Below are 6,518 nucleotides of genomic sequence, written 5' to 3' on the forward strand. Positions count from 1 at the left end.
AGCGGGAGGATGTGTAGGCAGCGCCAGGGAGCTCTTCAGGCTAGAGCAGGCCTAGGGATGGGGCGTGGCGGTGGGCAGAAGCGCACGGTAGCAACCTGCGGTGCACGCGATGCACCGAGGCTGGGGCAGTACGGCGCGGGAGCCCAGCGTGTTCAGCAGTGGCCTGGGTGGCACGGCAAGCGGAGGTCGGCGGTGCCGGGCTGGCGTGGCGCACGGAGGACTGAGAAGCCAGCGGTGACCGGGGCGACGTCACGTGCGGAGGCCGGAATGCACGGGGGCAAGCAGCGGTGGCAGTTGGTGGTTCGGAGTGGCTGGGAAGAAGGTTTGGGGTTGGGATGCAATTTTTTAATCTACGGCTCATTATTTACATGCGCCACTTGTAAGTTACACCTACTATTAGAATTTAAGCATCTTCTTGTAGGCCGGCCTTTCGAATATTGTAGTTCATTAAAACATTGTTGTATTAAAAAATATGCATTTGTCTGACTATTGCATTGTGCATTTCTTCGGTATTCTGTTTAATATCATTTTTTCGAATATTGTTGTATTGTATTAAAAAATATCGATTCCGCAATTTAATTCTGTTTCATCATGTATGGGACAACCTAAACAGGATGATTCGGGTACTCAAGCTGCTAATTTTTCAGTTTTGCTTTACATTCTTCTCATAAACAGCTGGCATCGCATCACTCACCATGAAAATTTTCTTAGGAGGACAATCTGAAGCTTCGAATGGCGATACAGCATCATGTTCCATGTACTGACTACTGGTAAGCAATGACAGTTAGGACCAACAACAGCAAAAAAAAAAAAACAAGGGTACGTATGTCCTTGTCCTAATAATTTGCCATGCTGTCAGTGCATAATTCTGAAATCAACTCCTGAATTACAATTTATTGTTTTCCTCAAATACAATTGTAATGTTTCCTTCTAATTTGGATTATAATAAATGTTCCAGGTCTGAGACCAAAGAAGCTTCCCGGGCACACACGTTGGATGGTTTCCTAGCATAGTTTGGCAACTTCTGTTTCACGAGATTAACAGTTTAAATGAAAGAGCAAATCTATCCTCTGGTAAGTTCATCTGTTCGGGCAGTTTTGGATGATAAGAGTTATGTATGTGGTGTAGGCGATGCACCTTCTTTGCTCTATTCTTGTTGGTTTAAAGCAAGAATGTTTTGCCTAGCTTTTTTTTTTCTGAATACATCTCAATGGTAAAACCTAAAACAACACGTACGTTTTTGCAGTATCAGTACTATGGACCGCCAACTACATCTTGTGCTGATTACCATTCAAAAAGAAAAAGGTGAACATGTTGTGCAGATTGTGGAGACTGCATGTATATGTGGTGATGTTTCACTCGCATCCGTCAGAGTTTCAGTTCCAATTTAGGAGGTTCACACATGTTGACCAACTCATAGTAACGAATTGAGCATTTATATTCTTTGAGTTCCATGGTACCTTGTTCACACTTTTGAGCTTGGATCATTTACTCGGATTCCGCAGAACAATTCACAGCCAACAGTGAATTCAGAAGTTGGCAGTTCCATTCAGACAACAGAAGTTACAGAAATGACGGGAGATATCTCGATGGAGTGCTGCGCAGTTCTGCAAAATTGATCCTATCAAAGGTAATTACATTACATGCGTTTCTTGTGTTGCGTGATGGATTATTTGGTCTTTCGATGCTGATTTTGGTTTCGTGTATGTGGGGGCATGCGTCATCATGCAGGGTCTCACTCCCTCTTGACGAACCTCAAGTCCTCTCCCCCGCCTCACTTCATTGTTAGTTTTTTTTTCGGCGGGTGTAAAAAGGTTTATTCCAAAGCAATAGAGTTACCTGCACATGTGTGCAGAGTTTGCTAGCTGCAGCAAGTAGTCTAACGCCAATTCGACACTCACCTGCTGAACTTCGGTCAGCATCTCTTTGCTAGTTAGTGTCATCTCCTGTTGGACTTCTACTTGTTGGTGATCCGCCCACTGATCATCACGACAAATCGATGGATGGAACTGGGCTATAGCAGCAGTTGAATTGCAGGCCAGCAAGCAAGAACCTGAGACAACGTTCAAGTGTGTTGTAAATTGTAATGCTTTCTTCGGACTGAAATTGCTTGCTCTTCAGACATGTAATTTCAGTTATTTGCAAAAAAGAAAAGACGTGCATAAAATTCCAATTAAGCCGAAGCAAACTTACAAAAAAATTGTCCATTCGTTTAGTTGTGCATAATTTCCGAGTTTGCATGGCTGAGAAAAAAATAACAAAACAAAACAGAATAATACGTATCATTACAAGGCCCAGGAGAGAGAGGGGGAGAGAGAGGCAGCCTTTTCTAGCCGGGAGCTTCAGTTTCTCCGAGCGGGATCCAGGCAGCGTCAGGGAGGTCAGCAGTGACAGGGACAGAGCGGCCAGCCATGACCCGGGAGACATGGCGCGCGGAGGCCACTGCGGTTGGTGGTTTAAAATATTATTATATTTAAAATCATGTATTTCTCTAGATATTGCACTGCTGTTCCTCTGGTACTATGTTTATCATCATTTTTTATAATGTTTTGCTTAATATCAACGCTGTTAAAAATCAAGTTTTGTCATTAGGTTGATGTACAAGAAGGATATAGAAAAGCTCATTCGTGGTTACGTTAATTCGTTGGAACCAAATGACACATGACCGCGTAAGGTAAAATATGCTCTCCAATTTCAAATAGTTTTAGATGCAAACATAAACTAGCATTATATCCTTACCGAAAAAGGGTTTCCCCCGCTTTATATTATAAAGCACCCACCGAGCCACAAGTGCAACGATACAAAAGAAAGGAAGGAAAAACCATAAACGGCAAAGATACAAGATACCAAAGGAGCCACTAACAAGACTCGAATGCACCAAGCACAAGCTTGAACATCGAAGCCCTCGGCGAACAGGAGCCAACACACGCCGCGACTAAGCCGAGGTAGATCCCGCTGCAGGAGGATTGTCACGCTCCGTCATCCCCCTTGAGCCAAGCCATCCGGTCCGCCATCCGTCTCTACCTCCAAAGAGAGCCCCCTGCCCTCTGGTCCTGGATCGGAGGACACTACGCCGTCGACAGGCAGAGTCGCTCACCCCTGAGCTCGCATGACCAGGACCAACAGGTTGCCGGGAGGGGGCGACAAGCACGACTACCGCACCAGGCAGCCGCACCACCAAGCATCGCCAACGCCGCGCGCCGGCGCCAACTTCAACCGCAAGTGGCCGAGCATGGACACCACTGGCGATATCAGGCAGCCACCTCCCATGCCAAAGCCTCGACCACCACTCCGCCGCTCCAAGGTGGTGTCTTCAAGAAGAAAAATGACGCCGGAGCGCCGTCACCACCCAATCCCAAGATTTGGGGCTTTCACCCGGGACGAGGAAGGGAGGGCGAGGGGGGATTGCGAAGCCGCCTTCAAGAAGGGGAACGACGCCGGAGCGCCGCCGGCATCGTGGCTGCAGCGAACAGCCAAGGGGTTTCCCCCAATCCATCCCCCCGAGAGGAAGCACCATCGCCAGATCTGCACCAAGGGCAAACGGGGAAGCCCAGGAGCCAGCCACGCTCGCCGCCGATCCGCAGCCCATGCGGTCAGGAGCGGCGCTCCCGGCATCTGCATCAGCCACCCGCCGAAGGGGGCCGACGCGCTCCACCAGTGGCCGCCGCCACCACGCCAGGCGCAACCGCGCGGAACAGAACACCACCGAGCCCATCTCGCCGCCGCCGCCCGCCGCCGCGCGGTCACGCCCTCGGCCAGCGCCACGCCGCCGCCCGCTGACCCCGACCCGCGTCGGCCCTAGCGAGCAGGGGAAGGAAGGCCCCGCCGCCGCCGAGGCTGACCGGGCTTCGCCCGTCAACGCGAGCCGGCGGCGGCGAGGGAGGAGTCGAGGAGGAGGGGGGCCTGCGGCCGGCGGCTAGGGTTTCCCCTCCGCGTCGCTCGCGGGAGCGACCGGGAGGGGAGGGGAGGGGGAGGGCCCGAAGGGGAGCCTTGGCGCAGTGATAAAGCTGCTAGCATTATATCCTTCAGGCGTATGTGACTCCCAATTGTCAGGACAAGCCATCAATTGATCAATTGATCTAGTAGGCTGCGCGTAATGCGAGTATCATACGTAGTATCATGCATGCCAACTAAGCAATGTTGATGAGGTGACATAGAATGAAATGAAGAAAGAGATGATTGAGTATCATATCATATTAAATGATTTGATACTTTGTGTCATGCATGGTAATAAATGTAGTCATGCATGATACCAGCATATGATACTAGGCATTACGGATGTAGTATCACACACTAGTATCATATGCATGATACTAGTACATGATACTCTCCATTACACTCAGCCGTATATCTTACTACACCCTTGTCTCTTAACACTAAAAGACACATGCTAAAACGTCTTGCAGGTCTTAAAAATACATGGTCAAGAATTTGTAATTAGTTCATTAAACTTCGTCCTTGTGTGAGTTAGATGGTTGCCTCGCGCAAGCCTACACCTTCTTTATAAAACGTCAGCGTCTTCTAGGGAAGGCCGGCCTTTCGAGAATCGTAGTTCATTTGGGAGGTGAACAAGTCAAGTTGCATCTCAGAATCTAACATGGCCAGAAAAGAGAAAAGATAAATGGTTCAGTACACAAATGACCAGTCGAGGCGAGGAGTAGAGAGATATTCATAGGTAGAGGTGGGAGTACCGGTAAAATCTTACCATTGATTCAAGGTGGTACTTTAGACTTTTTGCCTAGATAATTTTAGTATAGTATGGACATTGAGCTTGTAATAAAAAGACGATTAAGCGCACGAGTTGCTACCTCTCTGGTCGTGTGCAACCACGATGCCTCCTTCGGTCGAGCGCCCACCCCACCATCTTCCTGATCAACCCTCATTGCCTCCTTGTCCTTGAGACTATCACATATATGCAAGGAGCTTGGAACCTTAGCAGCTGGCTAGTGCTCCGTTTTGTGCATCTCGGTTGTATTGATTCAATCGTTGGAATGTGTCGTACTTCCTACTCATTGCGCCCCAGCTCCCGTGCGGCCGCACCGGGGCTCTTCACCGCCGGCCACTAACCGTCCTCCCCGCGCCGCCTCTCCTCCCACCGGTCTCCGGGGTCGTCGCCGGGCAAAGCCCGTGCGGTCCGGCCGCGGCGGATCTCCTCGGTTGGCGATCCGGATCCCGGCGGCGGCGCCGGTCCCGGCCTCTTCAGCAGCACTGCTGTAGGGTGGCGGTGGCCAGCGCGGCTCGGTGTGCTTGCGGCGACGAGCGTTGTAGACGACAGTGGGTGGCGGCGATGTGGTGCAGGCAGGCCCGATCTGGGGCCAGATGGGTCTGGGCGGGTCGCATCCTACACGTGGTTGTCCCTACTGCATCTCGACGGCTCCGATGGCGGTACGTGGAGGTTCTCCTGGGCTAGTCCTGCAGTATGGGGAAGCCTCGGACAGCGGCCCGGGCATGGCGTTGGCGGCCTAGTCCTCCGCCGGAGTTGGTCGGCCGACTGGCTGTGGCGAGTTGGGGAGGCGTGGCTGCTGGTGAAAACCGAGCTTCGACTACGTTCATGGCAGGCGGTGGCGGCGTCTAAGCGTTGCTACCTTGTTGAAAGCATCGCCATTGTAGACACCTTCTTCCCACTCGCTCTGTTCCGGGGGAAACCTTAGATCCGGGTATCCTGGATCGGACGATGGCGGCGCTCTCGGTGTCGTTCTCCCTCATGAGGGCATTGTTTTGGGGCAGTTGCTGGACGGAAGACGCAAGGAGTGGAGCGGCGTACATCTACTATGTTGACGACGGTGAGTATCGGCGGCATGGCGCAGCAGGGTCTCGGTGACGGACGTGAGTTGATGGACTCGGGGAGGGCGGGGGCGTTGTCCGGCGTCGTGGGGGTGTCGACGACAGCCTGGCAAGGTCGATGTGTGAGTGCTTGCTCTGAAGATGGATCGATGGAAGACGGCGGCGGCGACTTCTGTGAGTTCATCGGACCGATGTGTGCCCCAGACCCGGTATGAGGCTTGGTTGGGGCCTCCGGCTTTAGATGTTAGGCTTTGTGCGAGGTTTGTTTGGTATTTGGCTCGGACTTTCGGACCCCTTCATCAACTTGATAGGAGTAGTGGCAGATGTTGCCAAGATGGTGGCTTCGGACGTACTTATGTATTATTTTGTAAGGTCTTTGTGAATTAGTAATAAAATGGCTGCATGCATCATCCTGATGCAGAGGCTAGAGGTCATCTTCTTTTTCTAAAAAAATATCATTGGAATGTGAAGAAATCCTCCTTATGCATCCCGTGATTCTTTGGTAAGGTATATCCAGCTTGTTCAAGCGCGCAATGTTGATCACATCCCGTGGTCTGGGGGAATTAAATAACGTTCTTATCATAGTAGTATTACATTAATTGCCCATCTGGATTAACAAATTACCCTCAAAACCATGGTACTCCCCAACTTTCAATGGTACTTGCTCTGAAGATGGATCGAAGAGTGGATGGTGACTTGTTAAATGTCAATGCGCAGTAGTAGGTGCATGAAGA

This window comes from Triticum aestivum, chromosome 7D, assembly GCF_018294505.1.
Source record: "Triticum aestivum cultivar Chinese Spring chromosome 7D, IWGSC CS RefSeq v2.1, whole genome shotgun sequence".
In the NCBI taxonomy this organism is placed as follows: Eukaryota; Viridiplantae; Streptophyta; class Magnoliopsida; order Poales; family Poaceae; genus Triticum; species Triticum aestivum.